The sequence below is a fragment of the Choloepus didactylus genome, chromosome 14 (assembly GCF_015220235.1).
Source record: "Choloepus didactylus isolate mChoDid1 chromosome 14, mChoDid1.pri, whole genome shotgun sequence".
Classification (NCBI taxonomy): Eukaryota; Metazoa; Chordata; class Mammalia; order Pilosa; family Megalonychidae; genus Choloepus; species Choloepus didactylus.
The window spans coordinates 42468400-42491014 of NC_051320.1; positions in this window are offsets into that span (position 1 = coordinate 42468400).

Consider the following 22615-nt stretch of genomic DNA (forward strand, 5'->3'; position numbering starts at 1 on the left):
AGGATAATTACCATTGGCCAAATAGTCTACTTTATATTCTCCATGATTATTTTCACCCTCTTAAAATATAGTCATTTTAATTCTATGTGATGTGAAACACCGTATAGTAGTATTTTCTTTTGGGTCTGCAGCTACTATTAAAATTCCATTAAGTAGCAGAGAAAAATGATAATGCTTGAACAAATAGAGGTCAGTGCTGACAAGCACTCATTGCACACTATTTTTGGTTTATCATAACTATTATAAATTGTGGGAAAATTATGAGTGGAATAAAACCAGAATATAAGCTGCCTATTAACCCTCAAGGTTTGATCATTTAATGGTCTACTATTTTTTTGGCCTAGTATTAAGTTGACCACATGAAATTGCCATTTTTATAAGGAAGAAAATGGTTGAACATGGGTAATTACATACAGGTTAACATAAGATATTGTCCTTGTTTTATTTTTTTATTATTTTTTATTTTTTTGTTTTTTTGAGGGTATAATGATACAGTGTGAATGTACAGCAACTAATTCTTCCAAGACCCTGAGTTTCTTTAGGGTAGGATTTACATCTGATTTATGTTTTTCTCCTCCAGTTTCTTAAAGATAATAGCTTCACATATAATGCAATGAATATTTGTTGATGATATTGTTCATTTTTTGGATGGCTAATATCAATTTCCCTTCCTAATGGTACCCTTATTTTGGTGGAATTACCTCTCTCCCATCATTTGTAGTCTTGATGGGAGATAATACTGGTGACCACCTCCTACTATGAAAGCTGAAGTATTGATTGACAGCCTTCCTGTCTCTCAGGTAATGGGCCCATGAACCTAAACCAAGAGAACTTTGAAACTTCATCAAGCAATGCAGGGATAGGAAGAGTGGTTGGAGTAGCGGTGCAGTGATCATCACACTGTTTATTCTCAAGACTGCTCCTTTGGTTTCTGCTGTCTGTTCCTCCCCAGCTCTTTGGCTCTTGATCATCTCCTAGTGTGATCCTTCAGCCTGTAACTAATTTTATGAGCCTCCATTAAGCTCACCATAAGTTACTTTTAGTCTGAATTAAAGTTTATCTCTGTTGCTTGCAACCAAGAACCCTACTGATAGAATATTTGATGTTTGACTCATTGACTCATGAATTCATAAATGAATAAATATGAATAAATAAATCAGGTTCTAAAAAAAAGTGAAGAAAATATTGATTATCTTTTAAGTCTCCAAAAATAACTAATTTCCCTCTAAGGCATTCCTTACAGAAAAATCAGAAGAATAACCCGCTCAGATATTTTGAAGACTGATTCTGCTTTTCTTCAGAATTTTTGCAGTAACCTCCTTTCTATTTATTTCAGTCAGCAGAAACTAGACAAGGGAAAGATTAACTATAATTCAAAACACTTGAATGATTAATTGATTTCTACTTCCTACTATTCAATCAATCAATCAATTAATCAATCAGTCATTAGTGGTCATTTATTGAGTACTTAATATGTACCAGGCATTATACTTTGCCCAGTAAATAGAAGGTTAAATAAATAATAAATTATCTTGACAAGGTACCTACCCTAGCTTAAGTTATCAATTTTATATGGTTTCCATGTCCATCCCCAACATACCTGAGCGAGAAGGGTGAAGCTTAAAATGAGGCATGGTTAATTTCCTGGGACTCAGCCATGAATATAAGAGGTTTTAGGGTGTGAGGGAAGGAACTGGAAAGCACTGGTGAACAAATATTGCTATGCTGTATATCAGTTTGCCAGGGCTATTATCACATATACCATGTACTGGCTGTCTTAACGAGGAATTTATTGGCTCACATTTTTGGAGGCTAGAAGTCCCAATGAATAAAAAGACAAAGGAGATGTCAAGAGGCAGTGATGTGGTCCAGACTTCACCATGTCTTTAGGGAATAAGAGAAATACTAGAAGTTCCCCATTTTGGAGTGGAGCTACTTATTTTTTTTCTTTGAGCCATGAGACATGTTTTCAACTAAATGCAGGGAGAGTTAGATAAACAACAACTCTAAAATAGATCGTTCAAAACTTTCTCTATAAAAACTTCCACTTTGTTCTGAAATTCAGACAACCTGTCTCAATTTGCTGTGAAATTTAGTCAGCCATCTTCATATTGCATTTTGCTCCTCAAATTTGAATTCATCGTAATGATTTGAACCCAGCATTAGGAAAGAAAGAAAAGAATTTGAGAGAAGTTTAGTTTTAAAATTTGTGGTTAATATAGTTTTAAAAACTTCACTTATAACTTGTTTCCTTAAAAAATAATTTATGATGCACTTCTGCTTTTGTCATGTTGTAATAAAAAGTATAATGGCAGGAAATTGAGCAATTTTTGAGGAGTTGGATTTCTGTACCTTGGATTAGCAAATAAACGGTCTCTTATTTTCTTCTCTCACTCATTTTCTAGAAAACATTTTATTCTCATATCTTATTTTTATCTTAAATCAAATTTATGTCTTTTCTTTGCCTCTTTAAAATACACTTTTATCTTTGTAGAATTCTTTCTAGCAAATATTTTTGTATTCATTTAACATTCTGTCCCACTTTGCCAAGCCAGTCTTTTTTGTGCTTGCATTATACTTGATGTTGGGCTGAAGGTATGGTCTGTGTTTGAGAAGAACTTGCAAGAGGTTGTATAAATGCTTTCTTTCCTCTGCAACCAGAATAAAAATGAAATAATAGGATTTGTTCCAACTTTGAACATCAGGAATCTACCACAAAGCACAAGACTTAGGTCTAGGAGATGTAGACCTAGGAGAAATCCCAATTCCTCCACTTCCTGTAAGTCAGTTGGGCAAGTTAGCCTCTCTGAGTCTCAGTTTGTTTTTTTTTTTTTTTTTTTTTTTCCACATGGAATGAGGATTATAATTTAATATTGACTTCAAAATGTCTGAGAATCTCAAATGGGGTAATGTTGTTAGAAATACTTCATAAATTGCAAAGTCTTGTTTATGTGTGAAAAATTATTGCTGATTAATTTTATAAAGGACCACTGGCAAATTTTGAGCCCTTGAGGATGAAGATACCTCTGATGAATTCTTGGTGAGTTAAGTAAAAACATTTATTAAGCCCCTACTATATGCCAGATACCATTTTAGGGACTGGGAACTTAACAGGGAAAAGATATGCTCTCAAAGAGTTTAGGCAAGATAATATGGCCCTAACTGCTTTAAGAAATTGGAATGATCTCTTCCCCTAGAGATTCAATTAGGCCTGTGTCTCAGAAAGTAAAGCTCATTGTCTGTCCCCACATTCCAGAAGAGCTATTCTCCCATAGAACAAGCTAAGATTCTTTCTTTTCCTGGGGCTTTTTTTTTGGTGCCTGATCTGGATCTTTGTGTGGTAGAGCAACTCATTCTGTTGGTTTCAATACTATATCTTGCCTCATGACTTTTCTGCTTTTGACGCTGCCTGATGTAAGTTATGTGCTTTTGTCTATTAATTGACTGTAATGAATAACTCAGTCATTGTTTGCTCTTACACCACAGCTGACTTTCACAACACCCAAACTGTTCCCAATCTCAAAGTAATGAGAGGATTGCAAATTCACCATCACTTCTTCCTTAGAGGTTTGTTGGGGATTGAATCATGTACCCCATAAAGATATGTTCAGTATTAATCCACATTCCTGTGGGTGTGAACCCATTTGTAATAGAACTTTTGAAGAGATTATTATTAAATAAGATGTGGGCTCATTTGTGAATAGGATCTTTGAAGATCCTCTTTATATGAGTCCAAATTGAAATGGGGTGGATCATAATCCATATGATTGGAGTCCTTATAAGCAAAGAAAGTTCACATGCAACCATTCAGAAGAAGACATAAGTCAGTAGAAGGCAGAAGTGAGCAGAAATTAGAGGAACAGACACGGGGGAGAGAGAATGCCATGTCATGGAGGTGGAGATGCAAACTTTGGAACCCCAAGGATTGTGGCTAAACAGCACCAGAACACTCCATGCTCAAGGAGAAAACATGACCTATTGAGTCTTTGAGTTTGGACTTTCAGCTTACCAAAGCATGAGCCTATAAATTTCTGTTTTTTAAGGCAACCCATTGTGTGGTATTTTTCAAAGCAGCTCTGGCAAACCAAGACAAGGTGTTTACTTCAGTAGCTCAACTATTGACATAAAGCATCAGATCACCCAGAGAATAGCTGTAAACTGTGAGGAAAATATGCACGCATGTATTTAGGAAGATGCAGTGATGATTTCTGGAATACTCAATATGATTTTCCCCTGTTTGCTGTGCAAACATTGCATGATTATAATTTAAAAATATTAACAGGAAACAATATTATTCATGGGATAGAGTGATGTTTTATCTCTTTTACTCAATTACATTATTCTAAAAACCCAGATGCTTGTTTATGTTCCCTAGGTTTGTATTCACTTATGAAAAAATCAGGTAGCAATTCGTGTGAGAAATACTTCCCTTATCAGATTCTTTGGGGACACACCTACTCACCCCTGAATAATTGCTTTTCTCACTCAACAAATATATTCCTGGCACACTTTTTCATGAAGAAAGTTGTATGGAATTGGAGGAGGTGGCTGTGTTTTCCAATAAAAGAATTGTATGTTGTGAACACCATTAGAGACAAAAAAGAAGGCAGCTCCATATAATTACAGTGATTTGTATAACTGGTACCTAGAGTTAACTAGAGCTGTCATGCTCTTGGATCTTTCCATTTATTTCAACAGTAATCATAGATGGAATTATAAAATCAAATATTTTGCAGTTTTCCATTTTCACAAAAGATCAGGAATCATGTTGGCAAATCACTCAGATGGTGAGCCACCTCAAGAGGGCTCACATGTAACTACACAAGACCAGTGTGGACTTGTTTATAATAAGAAGTCTTGGATTCCATTTCTGTGGCTGGTCCCTCATGCTAGTTAAGAAATCTCTTTGTCTTCTTTCGACTCCTTGTTGTGCAGACACTTTTCTGGGCCCCCATACCCTTGTGGGCTGCCTATCTCATAAACTCCCGGCTTCCTCTGCCCTATTCAATGTGAAACCCTTCTGATGTCCCAACTATTCTGCTGCTCACTGTGGGAATCCAATGCTGTAAGGATCCCTGGATTGTACTGAGAGAAATAAGAATGGCTTTTCAAGTTTACATATATGTTTTGCTCTACATAGTTTCAGTTTGGGGCTTGATACTTCTTAGGCATAATCTCTATTCTCAGGATACTCCAGTGTTGAAGAGCACTGCAATGCCTTTTACATCAGTTAGTCCATAACTAGTAATTCCAAAACTGTAAGTATAATGAAATGATCTCTTTTAAAATTGTATATTTGTTGGGTTCTTAGTTGTTTCAGATATCTGTTCTAACATTTATGGCACATTCTAAGATTTGTTTGTATAGTAGAGAGGGTAATTCAGATAATTGGCTAAAAGGGTAAATGCCCTTAGGAAAGAAAACATATGACTTCTCTTTGATAAGTGTTCAACTTCAAAGGCCTAAATTTATTGGTACTTTTTTGTTTTTAACTTTTTATGAATAGATTTGGCTGGAAAATAACAGCAATTTCAGACAGACTTGACAGTTTACCAGGAGACTGCAGAATGACTTTGATGCTTTTGAAAATATAGCTAAGGGTGGACATCTCAACTAAGGTTATCATCAGTCAGCTGTTCAGCTCAACGATATTTTTCAATGTTTAGTCAGACTGTTTTGGAGTATTTTTTCCTTTGAAGAATGTGAGACATTTTCCCCAGAGCACCTGCTTTTAAAACTTAAAATTATACATTGGATTCTAAATTTGGAGCTCAATACATATCCTAGACTTCATTTCAGGTCAGAAGGATAATTTAATATGAAATAAGTCAATATAAGACTGAGGATCTTTTTTAAGGTTTGCAAATGTTTCATATACTCCTACAATATTCTTAGTAGTGACTGATGCAAATATCATCCTCACATATTTCCTCCTTGCTCTGTAGGTCCCTCAAAAAATTAATGGGTATCATAGTCATTACCATGTCCAAGAAAATTAAAGAACTAATTGTACACAGTTGTACATGAATTATTAAAAGAAATGGTCTGTTTTCTTGGAGCAGTTGACAATATAAGAAAAATATTATTGATGCAGGTTATAGTAACGTACCTGTGTTGTAATAGGACACAGCATGCCTAAGTAGAAGGAGCAAATTTTCAACACAAAATTCCTTTTAATTACCCAAGAAAGACCTACACTCAAATTTAAAGATAAATTCCATACCCCCAGTCACCAGTTGAAGAGAGATGTAAAAGTTAGCTAAATCAGTTGAATTTTCTAAGAAGTACCTGACAGAAATGTCTAATGTTGTTATAAGTTATATTGAAAGTAAAATTAATTCTTATTTAAACAAGAAACAGCAAAATATTCATATAAACTCATAAATGACAATGAAAGTCATTAATAGTGAAACACTTAAACAAAATCCGTAAGACTGTGCTTTAAGGGTTATGCAAAAACTAAGCCCATAACGTTCAGAACACACAAAAATAGCAATGCTTTTTAAAGATAGGTTTCATTAAACACAATGAAATACAGAGAGGGTTGTGGTGAGATTTTAGAAGACTTAGGCAAACCCTTTCCTCAAACAAACTACCACCTGAAATGATGAGATATATATGTATATATGATATAGAATGATATGTGTGATATGTACATACATATATACACATATGCATATACATACATACATGCATGAGTACATTTGCATGTGATCATTGGACATGGCTGCCCTGGGAAGGGCGTGCCCTTGGGAGAGACAGTTCTTTGCATCAGAGACTAAACCTGTTGCTGGGGCAACAAGTCCTCCCTTGAAGGGGGATCCAGGAAGTGCATCTCTGTGTTTGCCGATAATTCTAAATAAGCCAATTTAACTGACATCCTTGGACACTTCTGATTAAAAGAAGCAAATTTTAAGGCAAGGAGTTGCCACATTAACAGATACCAGAAATCATAGTGACAGATAAGACAAAAATATTAAAATCAGAATAAATTTTCCCAAATTGAAAAATGGGTCCATTTAATAGGGGTTCTGATAGCATTATACACTTTAAAAGTTTCTGAAGACACTGTTTTATGACTGTAGTATAATGATTCATATCCTTAATGATACTCATAAATCATGAAGCCCCAAGAATCTATTCAGCAGCTTCTCATATTTTATATATTTTAGAAATATTTCCATCTAAAATGATTAAAAAAGTTTAGTGTTTAAAAATGTAGGTTCAGTTAACTAGAAAAGTTCTGTGTTGTGATCTTCCTATCCTCTTAGATTTCTGGTAGCTCTCTTAGCTGTAGTATAGCTAAGGGACAATAAAAATGGGTGGTGTCTGTGTGTACAGAATCAGTGGCCAAACACTATGTGACATGTCTGAAAGAGGGAGAATAGGGTCAGAGCTGAAGGAGACAGTCCAGAATTGAGCTACTTGTTAAAGGGGCTAAACTAAGGGTGAGAGCCACATTGGGAATAAAAATAAAGAGAGGTGGAATTGATGAACAAGAATTATTATAGCACACACATATAAGACAAACTTGATGGAATTTGTAAGGCAGGGGGGTGGGTGCCTGTGGGGACTTTTAGGACAGTTTGCACCCCAACCTGAATGCATTTAAAAGGCTGCAGAATAAGACTGTGTTAGGAACTATGCCATGAGTTGAAGTATGGGTAGATATCACTTTTACTTCATGTGCCTTAAAATTTGCAGAGTTCTCCCAGGCTTTGCGGCTTTGCCATTATATTGTCTATCACTCTTAATTTTTGTTATTGTACATTTTGTCTTGTATGGTATTTTTAGTTATTTTACTAGGACTTGGAAGAACTATACTGAAGTTGGTGTCCAGGTGCCAGTTTGAACTATGTTGATGCTTTTTTCCTCTTGAATGTGTCTTGGATGGGGATTTGTTAGTTTCCCTTAATATCTTTAGGGACTCTTTAGAGGAAAAATGAAAATCAGGTAAGTTAAAAGATGGGCAATGAATTGGTGAGGCGGATTTTTATTGTGTCATGGTGTAAGCTCAAATCCCTATAATAAGTCCATTGTTCCATGTATCTCCTAGTGGTTCTGTTTCTCTCACGAAGCCCTGACTGATGCAGTTTATAGCGAAATAGCAATTCAAGTTCTGAAAAACACGTAGGTTTTTTTCTTTTTAGACCCAATCCATCAAAAGAGTGAATCATGCAAAATTTTGAAGGACAATTTGATGTATCAAAGAAAATAGATAAAGCATCAGAATTGATGTGAAACAAAGCTATGTTTCAGCCAGCTTTTGCTGGATAGTTGTTCGTCTCTTGTGTTTGACCCAGTAAAGTCAGGGCTTCGCTGCAATGAAACCATCTGTCATTTCCTGTAAATCTGTTCTATGTTTGTTGCAGATACCTAACAAATAATGAGTAATAAATTATTCAGGTGGACATCAACTACCTTTTACCATTGGTATAGGTTGTACAGTTTACTAACATATACACACATGCATGATTTTTATTCAGAGTGGCTAATAAGTATTAAAATATAGTATTAAACAATGGCAATAAAAAAAAAAACCTGGAAAATATGGTTAGTAACAGGCTTTCTTTACGAACAATAAAATATGACTAATAGTTCTCTGGAGAAAAAGTGCACAACAATGGATATTTACCTAAGTAACATTTTATGCCAAAATAGCCCAGTGATTTACAATATTATAGGCCATTTCAGAAGTTATTATAGGACACCTCGTGCAGATAGTGTACTGTATGGTACAAATTATAGTGATTTGTGGAAGTGCAGAGTGGAAGACTGGAGCAATAAAGAAAGAAGAATGATGTTCTACCTTGAATCACTGGGGGAGAAGCACAGCTCAGCATATGTCCCCAGGCAATTTTGAATCATACAGTGTATTGAAGCTCAAGTCTCTGGGAAATGTCAAATCTAAATGACAATAGGATTACATCAGGAAAAATAGTTAAGATAAGTGGCTTGTTTGATATGTAAAAGTAACATATGGGAAGCACTACAAGATATTTTATGAAGAGGGAAATCATATTCACTCCTTAAATAAGTAAGGGAAGAGAAGCTATCCAGGAGGCAGAGTTTGGCTGGGCAAAGAATTTGTAACCTGGTCTTCAATCATCTCTCTCTTACTGATTCATTATGTGATCTTCAGAAAGTTTAACCTAGGTTGGATGATGTAGTGAGTTCACTTCTGCACAGGAGTAAAGTTACAATCATACGTTCAAGAAAGAAAAGGCTCTCAGTAGGTTCATCCCAAGAAGGAGAAAGTGCCTCATGTTACATCTCTATCTTATTTCTGGTGTCATAATCCCACTAGCTAGAAGGTAAGGAATGGACAGGAATAGGCTGGGAATCCTGCATCTTGTACACCTGTGGGAGCCTTCTAAGATGCTTTTCTAAAGCAGTCGTGAATATGGCTGAGTGAATCTTTTGAGAGCATGTAAGTCTCAAAGAAAATGCAAGGGAGGATGAGATGAAAGAGAAAGGGACATTATTCTTTTTCCTTTTAGGAAAAAAAGAGACGTTCTTTAAAATTTGCTCTCTAGCTGCTTGTTGAATTGTACTTTGAAAGTTATCACTGTTATGTATATATGTTGAAGTTCACAATAAATAATTCATTAAAAAAAAAGGAGAGCTGGAGAGGGAGATATGGTACATGTCTTCCTGGGTTAAAAGTGGATATTGTATTTTAAAATTTAAATGAATTTTCAGCACCTGCAGAGCAAAATGTTGCAGATTCAGAGTAGCATATCTGGAGAAAAGTCAAGAGAAAAAATAGATTGTGCATCTAAGGAATGTTTGCCAGCCAGTCTTCACAGCATGCAAAAACAATCAGGTAGTACAAGTCTTTGTAAGAACACTTCCTTGCTTAAAAAAAGAATTATTTATAACAAGAGACATTAGTATTTAAAATAGACCTGGGTAAATGATTGTTGAACATGTTTTCCTGTGCTTCAGTTGATGCTGAATGAAGAGGCTGGGGAGTCAGCCTGAGTTTGAATCCTGCAGCTGTGATTCAATAGAAGATGGTCATAAATTGGAAACATTGTTTAACATACCAAGATTTGGTTTCCAAATTTTTTATATGGGAAAAATATCATTTTCTGCCTTGTAGACTTTTTATGAGAATTGAATTAGATAGGAGATAATGTATGGGAATCATTTAGCCTTGAAATCGAAATATAGCCTACAGAGGTTACTGATCATTTCATTGTTATTATCTAGAGAATAGAAATCCAAACAGAAATCCCATGAATTAACCTTCTTTCACCATGTTATTAAGGTAAACTGTGAGGAAATAAACTCTTGGGGAGCTTGGTAGAGAGTAGAGCACAAATGGGTTTGTGACAGAGTGAATTTTGAATGGACATTAAAATATGCCATAGTTTAGTAAAATGAAAGGCTTAATGTGCTGTCCTGGTTAAAATTCTTTGTAGTATAAACATTTTGTACTCGTTCTTCCCTTTATTTATGAAAAATCCAATTTCAACAAGTAGACTACATCTGTTGGCAAGTGCCTATAAAGTGAAATAATCTTGAATTCAGTAAGGGAAGATATTTTAAAAGCTTTGTGATATATTGAATGTGTTTCAAATAATTTTATCTGAAAGTCAGCATGTGAACTGCTAATGCCATCAAGACTGACAAGGGTTTCGGATCTCAATAGTTTTGTAGACTACATAGTTGCTATGATATTTAATTACTCCCTTGAATAGTTGATTTCATTTAAGATGTTTTTCATTTATAGTCATCTACAGTTCATAACATCTTGATCATTTAAAAGTATTAATTTGCTCTGCCTTTCCTGCTGAATATTTATATTTCTTATAAAAAGGGTTGGCATGAGGTATTATTTTTATCCTATTAGTTAAGACTGCTAAAAGTCATTCAAGAAAGACAGGTTATTTGTATGTTTTAAGAAAGCATTTCTCTGTTATTAATCATACCTTTTGAGAAATAACCTCAAGTTTTAAAAATCAAATTTTATCTGGGTTCATCTTCATAGTGATCAATATATTAAAATGGCAATCTTATATATAAATATAAATGAGATCCAAAAATTTTAAATGTGCTTTTCTGAATGATGTAGAGGAAGAAAAGAATTATTGGCATTCATAGAGAAAATACAGTAATCATTTTGAGGAAGGGGAGAAGAGTACATATCCCATGTCTTAAATTTCCTAATCCGCTCATTCTTTCATGAACTCCTAAGAGTCCTTCTCAGTCCAGCCCCTTCTGGCCCTTTCGCTGTAGGTTAAACGCAAGACCAGCTCTCCTTATGTGATCTTTCCAAGTTAGCGAATCTCCATACACTTCAGTTTTCTCATCCAGAAAACAGGGCTAATAAATCGTACTTATTTTATGGAGTTGTGAGGAATAAATACATGTGAAGTGTCTAGATCAGTGCTTTGTAAAAAAGAGCTCAATAGAGACATGGCGATCGATGTTATTGTTATCATTGCATATTTTGGTCTGTTTTGGTTAGTGTAGCTGCATCTACTCCATCACTGAATGCAGAATCCTAGGAATCCTGTTACTTGTTCTCCCCAGCCTCCATTGCCTGTTGACCTCTTCCTTCCCTATCACACCCTCTACTAGTTCAGACCTTCATCCCCTGGACAACTTCATTCATCTCCTAACTGGTTTCCTTTCCTCCACCTTGTTTCCTTCAATCTCTATTCCATTCAGCGCCAGAGTTTCTGCTCTGAAACAGACTGGATGATCCCTCCTTAAAATGCAGAGCAAGCACCAGCTTCCTGGTAACAAAATTGTGGTATACAAATTGCTCTATCTTTAGACCATTGTTTCCCACCTGCTTAACCTGGAATCTGGCAAATGTAGATGAATGAATTCTTCCCTGCTCCTCCTCATGGACTCTGTACTGGTAAGGCCAGAGCACCATTGTCTGAATGTCATTTCCATCCAGAGGAGAACTTCCATACTACACCACAGGGCCCAATAGTTCCTTTAAAGATAATTGCATGTTATAAAAGAAAAGCATCAATACGAACAAGACAAATCTGGGTTCAAGTTCTAGTCTTGCTGTATTCCAGCTTTGTAATTTTATTTTTCTGAGCTTAATTTTCCTCATCTGTCAACTGGGATTGATTATATCTACCTTCAAGATATTATGAATATTGGAAACTGACACTACGTAGACTATTAGTTATTGCAACCATGGCTTCCTTTTTTTAAATTCAATTTTATTGAGATATATTCACAAACCATATAGCCACCCACAGTGTACAATCAGTTGTTCATAGTACCATTATATAGTTGTACATTCATCACCACAATCAATTTTTGAACATTTTCATTACCACAAAATGGGAATAAGAATAAAAGTAAAAAAGAACACCCAAAACATCTCATACACCCCATCCCTCCCTACTAGTTATTTACTTTTTGTGTTCATTTTTCTACTCATCTGTCCATACACTGGATAAAGGGAGTGGGAGCCACAAAGTTTTCACAATCACACAGTCACACAGTATAAGCTATATAGTTATACAATTGTCTTCAAGAATAAAGGCTACTAGGTTGCAGTTGAACAGTTTCAGATACTTTCTTCTAGCTATTCCAATACACACTAAAAACTAAAAAGGGATATCTATATAATGCATAAGAATTACCTCCAGAATGACCTCTTAACTTTATTTGAAATCTCTCAGCCACTGAAGCTTTATTTTGTTTAGTTTCTCTTCCCCCTTTTTGGTCCTTCTTGGCTTTCTCAATCCCATGATGTCAGAGCCAAGCTCATCCCCATGAGTCATGTCCCATGTTGCCAGGGAGATTTATACCCGTGGGAGTCATGTCCCATGTAGAAGAGAGGGCAGTGAGTTTGCCTGCAGAGTTGACTTAGAGTGAGATGCCACATCTGAGAAACAAAAGAGGTTCTCTGGGGATGACTCTTAGACACAATTTTAAGTGGGCTTAGCCTCTCATTTGTAGTAACAGACTTCCTAAGGGCATGCGCCAAGATCGAGGGCTCGGCTTTCTAAATTGGTAGTCCCCAGTGCTTGTGAGAATATCAGTAATTCCCCACGTGGGGAAGTTTAATATTTCCATATTTTCACCCAATCCCTCAAGGGGCCTTTGCAAATACATTTTTATTCTCTGCCCAAATTACTCTGGGATGGATCAGGGCTTTACACTAATCTGTACAAATCAACCAGATTTCGCTCCCTATTAAGTTCTGTGTAATTATGGTGTTTGAATAAACTGACCATACAAGTTAAATTATATAGTGTGCTACAAAAAATATAGATTTTGCACCTGATAAATATCTCTTCCTTTGGTATCACATAGAAGTTGAAGCTTTAAAACACCATCAATATTGTCCTTTACCCTTTGATCTGATTTACCTTAGTTCTAACCAAGTCCATTTCATTCATGTCTTTAACTGAAGTCTGATCTCTTTCTTAAGACTCTTAAACATTTGCTGTATGAGGTAATGCTGACACTCATAGCTGCCGGCCACTGGCTCTGAGTCTCAGGTATCACAAAGATACCCAAAATTCCAGGGACTGACCAGGTTATACACAAAGAGATCAGCATCTCAGAATTTAGAAATAGCTATTACAACTCAGGAATAGATGTAATTGCTGTAAGAGTGTACAATCTAGGGACCTTTATAATAAGCCTTCCCCTGATAACCTGTGCTTTCAGATTCAATTATCAGAGTTTGCACATTATAGTTAGTCCATATTAGTTAGGCATTGTAATGTGTGTCTTTTCATTTCTGGCTTATTTCACTCTACATACTCTCCTTGATGTCCATTCACTTAGTTGTGTACCTCAGAATTTCATTCTTTCTTGTAGCAACTCAATATTCCATTGTGTGTATTCACCACAAGTTGCCATTCCATTCATCAATCGATGTACCCTTAGGCCACCTCCATCCACTATGAATTGTGAAGACTGCCACCATAAACCTCACTGTGCAAGTTTCCATTTGTGTCCCTATTTTCAGTTTTTCCAAATAGATACCCAATAACTGAGTTGCAGGACCATATGACAACCCATGCTTAACTTCCTTTGGAACCACTGCACTGCCCTCCAGATGGGCTGCACCATTCTACTTCCCCACCAACGGTGATTAGGTACATCCCTCTCTCCACATTTTCTCCAGCACTTGTATCCCTCTGTTTATTTTTTAGACAGCTTTATTTATACACCATACATTCCCTCCTAAGTAAATAGTCAATGTTTCACTGTATAATCACATAGTTATGCATTTACGACCACTATCTACATGAGGACATTTCCATTTCTTCCACAAAGAAAAAGGAAGAGGTGAAAAAAGAAAAAAAAGAAAAAAAAAAAAAAACAAAGCCAAAGGAAAAAAAAGATGACTAAAAAAAAAAACAAAAGAAAAAATAAAATTAAAATAAAATACAATAAAAAGATCAGACAAAAACACCAATGCCAAGAATCTCATATTCCTCCCTTATATCCACCTCTTAATAGACATTTAGCTTTGGTATATTGGCTTTGTTACAATTAATAGAAGCATATTACAATGTTATTGTTAACTATACACTCTAATTTGCATTGATTGTATTTTTTCCCCAATACCATCTCATTTTCAACACCTTGCAAACGTGACATTCATTTGTTCTTCCTCATGTAAAAACATTCTTATATTTGTCATTTAATCACAATCATTGACCACTCTAGGTTTCACTAAGTTATACTTTCCCATTCTTTCTCTGCTGTCTTTCTTTCTGGTGTCTTACATGCCCCTAACCTTCCTCTTTCAACCATACTCACAGTCATCTTTGTTCAGTGTACTTACAGTATTGTGCTACTATCACCCAGTATTGTGCTATCCATTTCTGGATCTATACAATTAATCCTGTTGAACATTCTGTACTTCTCCAGCATCAAATGCTGAAATTTTGCCCTCTTTCTATCTCCTGGTGTCTTCATTTCTACACTCTTATCCAAACCTCTCTCTCCCCTGTCTTCTCCTATCTATCTGTAGCACTCCCTTAGTATTTCTTATAGAGGAGGTCTCTTGTTCACAGACTCTTTCAGTGTCAATTTATCTGCAAATATTTTAAACTGCTCCCTTGGTCAGCAGTGTTTCTCTGTCAGTGTCTTGAATATATCATACAAGTAATGCCTCCATGGTTTTTACTGAGAAATCAGCACTTGATCTTATTGAGCTTCCCTTGTATGTGATGGATTGCTTTTCTCTTGCTGCTTTCAGAATTCTCTCTTTGTCTTTGACATTTGACAATCTTGGAGTAGGTCTATTTGGATCAATTTTGTTTGGGGTACACTGCCCTTCTTGGACCTGGAATTTCATAAGAGGTGGGAAATTTTCATTGATTATTTCCTATATTATTCTTTCTGCCCTTCTTCCCTTCTCTGGGACACCTATAACACATATATTTGTGTGCTTCATGTTGTCACTCAATTCCCTGAGCTCCTGCTCGTATTTTTCCATTCTTTTCCTTATCTGTTCTTTTGTGTGTAGAGTTTCAGATGATCTGTCCTTTAGTTCAGTAATCCTTTCTTCTGCCTCTCCAAGTTTGCTGTTGTATGTCTCCATTGTGTTTTTCATCTCTTCTTTTGTACCTTTCATTCCCACAAGTTCTGCCGTTTGTTTTTTCAAGCTCACAAATTCTTTCTTATGGTCACCCAGTGTATTCTTTATATCCCTCATCTCTTGTGTCACATTTTCTTTCAACTTGTTAATTTTATTTGGACTTCTTTAATTCGTTGTTTCAACCCTTCAATTTCAGTTGAGGTGTTAGTTCATTCCTTTGACTGGGCCATATCTTCGTGTTTCCTATTGTGGCTCATGATTTTTTGCTGTCTAGGCATCTGATTTTTTTGATTAGTTTATTCTGGAGGCTGTTTTCTGTCTTTTTCCTTGGGTTTTCTTTTTTTTTAAACTCAGTTTTATTGAGATATATTCACATACCATATAGTCATCCATGGTGTACAATCAACTGTTCACAGTACCATCATATAGTTGTGCATTCATCACCCCAATCAATGTTTGAACATTTTATTTACACCAGAAAGAATATAAGTAAGAATAAAAAATAAAAGCAAAAAAGCACATCCAAATCATCCCCACCATCCCACCCTCTTTTTCATTTAGTTTTTGTCCCCATTTTTCTGTTCATCCACCCGTATACTGACTGGTTAAAGGGAGTGTGAGCCACAAGATTTTCACAAGCACACTGTCACCCCATGTAAGCTATATAGTTATACAATCATCTTCAAGAATCATGGCTACTGGTTTGAAGTTTGATAGTTTCAGATATTTGCTTCTAGCTATTCCAATACACTAAAACCTAAAAAGGGATATCTATATAGTGCATAAGAAAGCCCTACAGAGTGATCTCTCGACTCCATTTGAAATCTCTCAGCCACTGAAACTTTATTTTGTTTCATTTTGCTTTCACCTTTTGGTCAAGAAGATTTTCTCAATCCCATGATGCTGGGTCCAGGCTCATACCTGGGAGTCATATCCTGAATTACCAGGGAGATTTAGACCCCTGGGAGTCACATCCCACATAGGAGGGACAGCAGTGAATTCACCTGCAGAGTTGGCTTAGTTAGAGAGAGAGGGCCACATCTGAGCAACAAAGAGGCACTCTGGAGGAGACTTGTAGGCACAACCACAAGTTGGCTTAGCCTCTCCCTTGCAGTAACAAGCTTCATAAGGGCAAGCTTCAAGTTTGACAGTTTGGCACACCTAATTGTTGGTCTTCAATGTTTGTGAGAATATTAGTAATAAGCCAGTTGGGGTGTTGGTTTTCTTTTATCTTTATATTTCTTTATTTCTCTCACTACCCCCCAGTCTTTCTCCAAAATCAGACACCCAGTGTGCCTGCCACAGGGATGGGAGGTAGGCACTGGGCACCCCAATAAGTTCACTTTGTGTGGTAATATAGATCTGCTGGCTTCCAGTGGTGCTCTGCTTTCCGCTGGTCAGCAGGACCTAGGTTTTTTTTAGAGCCCCTTTGACAGTTGGGTTGTCCATATTTCACAGCCAAAACCAGGTTGGATTTCTGTGTAGGTCATGTAGACCAGCTCCTGTGGTCCTAATAAAGAAAGAGTCTGGAACATCTTTTTAAAAATATTTCTATTCCCTTTCACTCTCCAGGCTGTCCAGCAGATGGCACGGTTCAGTAACTTAATCATCCTCAGAGGCTGCTTTGCCTCTGAGCACAGGCTGCATCTACACAGGTGGGCTGAAACTATGGGATTCCTATGCCCTCACTTTGCTGGCTACAGGCAGAGTACTTCCTCAGCAGACCCAGTACTCCAGCCATCCCCAAGGCAAGAATATGGCCAATGGCTGCTGCTTCCCTCAAGAGTGGGGAAAAGGTTTTCAGACCCAGGGCTGGAAACTCAGTCTCTGTCCATGTTTTCTCAATCTCTCTGTCCCTCAGTGCCCTGGGCCTTGAAATGTCCTCCCCTCTTCCCGGGGTTCTCATACAGTGTAGGTATGTCTCACTGCTGTGATTTAAATTCTGTGTCTCTGGTGGAGGGTTCCCATCTGCTGGTTCTGTGTCTTTCCCACACTGAGCCCAAGTGAGGGGGAGGGGAGAGGACTGGCTGACCTGGGACGGAAGATTCCTACCTGATATTTCTTCTCTTTCTTTAATTCAACATCTGTAGGGTCCTTTTCCAGTCTATATCCTCCTACAGAGTTTGAGACAATTCAGAATTGTCCTTTTTTTTTTGTCAAATCCCTGGAGAGGAGTTTTCAGTGGCTGTTTATTTTGCCATGTTGATGATGTCAGCAAGCTTTTCCAAAAAGTAGTTCCAGGACACACATTTGGACCTTTGCCAAAAGGTTTTATTGATTTTACATTACTTTTAAATTAATTTGTATATTTTGAATACTAATCCATACATTTAATAGAAACCTAATGGTTAAAAAATGATATACTCACAGGGAAAAGCATGTGTCCTTTTCATCCTTATTTTCAAGCTATAAAAATTCATTCCTCAGATATTGTCCATGCATATAGAACCACAAGCCTACATACCTCTTTTTACACAAACTATTCACATTTGTCAAATTTGTTGATAATTAATATCTCTTAGCTATTTTTTTTCAAAGCAGGACATATACAGCTGCATCATCTTAGTTAATTGCTATTACATAATATTTATTTGTATTGCAGGGCCCAAGTTCGTGCCCTGATGATGGATATATTCAGATTATTTCCAAATTGTTATTGCAATGTTGCAGTTAATATACCTGCATTTATTTTACTTTGCATATGTGTCGATATATCTGTAGGACGTATTTCTAGAACTGCAATTGCTGGGTCAAAGGATATAGATGCAGTATAAATTTTGATTGATATTACCAGATTGCCAATTTATACCTCAAATAGCTATATGTGAGTGCCTCTTTGCCTATATCCTCATCGCTAAAGTGATAGCTAACTTACTGATCTTTGGTAACCAAATTTTGGTTTCAATTTGAAATTTGTCGTATTAGAATGAGCCTGAACATCTTAAATACTTAAGAGCCAGTTCTGTTTTTTCTGTTTACTGCTATGCTTTTTTTTTTCTTTTTTGCCCATTTTCTGATGATTTGTTAGTTTTTCTTGTTGGTTGTTAAGAGCCTTTACATATTAAAGAAACTAAACGTTAGTCTGTAGATTGAATATAGACTTTTCCAAATTTTGCATTTGAATTCTGTATTTATGCTGTTTTATTTGTACCAGATTTAAAAATATATTTTGTAGTTGAATTCATCAATCTTTTCTTATATGGCTTTTGTTTTTATTATTTTTATTATATATTTAGAAAAACCTCATTAATCTCACCATAAAATTTTAAAAGTACTCAGTACAGATTTCCCCAAGGTTTCCTGCACGTTCTTTTATTTTCTTATTTTTTTAATATTTTAAATTTTAAATATGTATTTTATCTGTAATTTATTTTGGTGTAAGATTGTGAGGTAGGACTCTAACTTTTTTTTTCACATAGTTGCCTAGTTGTCCCTATACTTTTAATTGAATAAACATCTTTTCCTCACTGATTTGAATTAGCAATTTTCATACACTAAGTTTTCATTTTTAGTTTATTTTGTTCTGAACTTTTATTTTGCTCAGTTGATGTATTTGTCTATTCAAGTGCCTCTGTAGCAAATTGTTTTAGTTATTATATCGGACTGTGCTATTTTAAGTATATCTTATCAGGTTATTTTCCTCTCAGTAGTCTCAAAAATTTTCTAAGTTATTCTTGCTTTTTTCCTATGTGAAATTTAAACTCAGTTTGTTTAGTTCAGAAAAATGTTATTGCTATTTTTATGGAGAAGGTGTTAACTTTAATAGTTAATGTAGAGAGAATTGACTCTTGAATCTTTTCATTCAGGAAGAAAGTATGCTTTCTGATTTGTCTAAATAGTCTATTGTGTCCTCATTGGCATTTGTCAAGTTTTTTTTCTTCAAACTGCTCTTGCACATTTCATGTTCAGACAATTTTTAGGCATGTTTCTTGTTTTTCTGGTATTTAAATAGGGTCTCTTCTTTTGCCATATTTCTAATTGGCTCCTGTTTTTCAAACATAAAAAGACTATTGGTTTCTATATATTCAACTTTGTGCCCAGCTACATTAATTAATTTCCTTAAAAATTTTATTTTTTGTAAAACGATGCAAAGGTTTCTCAGGTAGGTAATCACATCATCTACTAATAATGATAGTTTGCCACTTCCTTTCAGATTTTACAACTCCTATTTATTTACTTCTCTGAGTGTGTTGGCTTCCTCTTCCAGGGATGAGCTTCTGGGGACATACTGGCATGGAATTTTCCTGATGCCCTGATCAAAGCTGACTGACCCTAGAGTATCTGCCTACTCAGTTCAGGGCCAATTCACTTCTTTGGATTTCGAAAATTTGGAACTGACAGATATGTAGACTATAGAAACCATTTGGATTTGGTGCTATTAATGACATTACTCTATGGAGAAGTTTATAAACTCTTGTTACTGATGTTCCCAGAGGTGTCCTGGTTCCTGACCTTTCCAAAGAGTAGGTTTTTACTCTTCCTTCGAGGCTGTGAGTGTGGCCATCCTAAGATAAATCTTATCCCTCATCTTCTCCTTTTAAAAAGCTAGCCAGTGTTGACTTTTGTTCCTTAAAAATAAAAGAGCCATAATTAACAAGCCCATTTCACAGATCAGGAAACTGAGGGTTAAGAACATTATATGTGATTCAAATTGTCACACAACAGTAAATAGTAGAGGTGGGATATGAATCCAAGTCTGGGCAACTCTGAAGACTCTGCTCTTGTTCATAATTTTCAGATAAGAACATCAGTATAGTCAATAAGAGGATTAATCGAGTTAAGTTCTTTGTGCTAAGAATATTAGCATTTGTAACACCAAGACTTCATTTAAATTCTGATCCACGTTCTGTGCCAGTGTGTAGATTTGGACAAATCATTTATCCTCACTATTCCCCAGTTTCCTCATTTGAAAATGAAGATGATTATAATAAGTACTTGTCTTTCCTGTGTGGAAATGTTATGATGCTCTAATGACTTTCTAAAATATCATGCAACATTACTTATTATTGAGACATAAATTAAAAGAAGCCTAGATTAGAGGAATTGTAAGTAAATATCAGTCATGATTGGTTTTATCCTTACCTTGTCAAAATAATATACATGATTCATTCAATAAAATTATATATGTATTTGGCCTCATGATATCAAAATAAATGTGGGTAATTTAAATCACTCATTACACAAGTATTAGCATGTATCATTATTTGCCAGGACTGTGGTACAAAGATGAGGAGTTTAAAATTTCTGTTCTTTACTGTAAGTATAAGAATAGTACATTGAAATTGGCACTCAAATTAGGTAGTGGATGCTACCTAAAAACATGGCAGATTTATTAGGTGAAGAAAATTAAACTCAAAACATCTAATATTACCATTACTGTTGCTCTTTTTGCTGCTACTGATCATACCTAACTGTGCCTCCCATTTATTCAGTAGTTACATGTGCAAGGCCATGTGCTAAACATTTTACAAACATTATCTCATCTAATCCTCATAACAATCCTAAAAGAATGGGCTCTTATGGTCACTCAATAGTAATATAAATGTATAAATATAGAGAGAAAACTAAAAAAAGGTAAGAGCTAATATTATTTGGACAGCTGTTTTGTACTGACTGTGTTAGGTGATCTCTCTGTATGAGTTTTCCAGCCCTCAAAATAGACTTTTTGGATGCCACTCCTCCCATTTTATATGTAAGGAAACCGGGACATATAAATAACTTGTCCAATGTGATAGAGCTAGTTAATGACTGAACTGACATCCGAACCTGTGTGTACTTGATCCGTCTGTGATAATAATAAACCTATGAAAGGACAGTGTGGTGCTGCTATAGATGATTACTTCCTTTACATTGGTTATTACTGAAGCCCCTAGCCAGGAGGGGCTAGTGTACTATTCCGGTTTGCTAATGCTGCCATTATGCAAAATACCAGTAATGGATTGGCTTTTATAAAGGGGTTTAATCTGGTTACAAATTTACAGTCTGAAGGCCATAAAAATGTCCAAATTAAGGCATCAACACGAGTATACTTCACCGAGGGTAAAACCTCTGTTAGCTGGGAAGGCATGTGGCTGGCATGTGCTGATCCCGGGTTGTGTTCCAGCTCCCCAGCTCCTGTGCTTTCTTCAAAATGTTGTTCTTGGGGCATTTTGTCCTCTCTTAGCTTCTCTGGTGCAAACACTGGGCTAGCGTCCCCAAAGTGTCAGCAAAATTCTGCTTTTAACAGCTGTCTCCAAAATCTCTTTCTGAGCTACTCTGAGCTCCTTCTGTTTGTGAGCTCTTTTATTGACTCCAGTGATTAAATCAAGACCTACCCTGAATGGCTGTGGTCCATATCTCCATGGAAATAATTTGATCAAACTTTTCGCCCACAGTTCATTGAGTCACATCTCCATGGAAACATTCAGTCAAAGGATTCCAACCTCATCAACACTAACATGTCTGCCTCACAAGATTGCATTAAAGAACATGGAGTTTTGGGGGACATAATACATCCAAACTGGCACATGTACTTTCACTGTCCTTCTTATCATTCTTTGTTCTTTTCTAGTTTCTAAGTCAAATGTGAATCCACTTTAGTGTTCCAATTCCAACTTCCTCATCTCATTCTGGTCTATGATGGTCCTTGTTGCACTGGCCACTGTCTTGTATCTGAGCTTGATGTACTAATTGCAGAGAGAAAGGAAAGAAACTGAAATTTGAAACTTATTATATGCCAGGCATCATTTTAAATGCTTTGCATATTTTAGATGTTATAATCTTCATAACAATCATCATAACTAGGTAGTCACTTTACTTACATTAATTATAAACCTCTCAATAACCTTATGAAGTTACTCTCATCCTCATAATTTTAGAAATGAATAAACAAAGGCTTATGTAATTTAAATAAATAAGGTCCTATAACCAGGAAGTACCAGAGACAAGGTTTTAACTCAGGTGCAACTTGGCTTCAAACCCTGTTTGTTCTCTTCTGTACTTTGCTGTCTCTTACCCCTTACTCTAATTGATGCAAATAGTCTAAATTCTATTTTTAAAATACAAAGAATTTATGCTTCAATATCACAG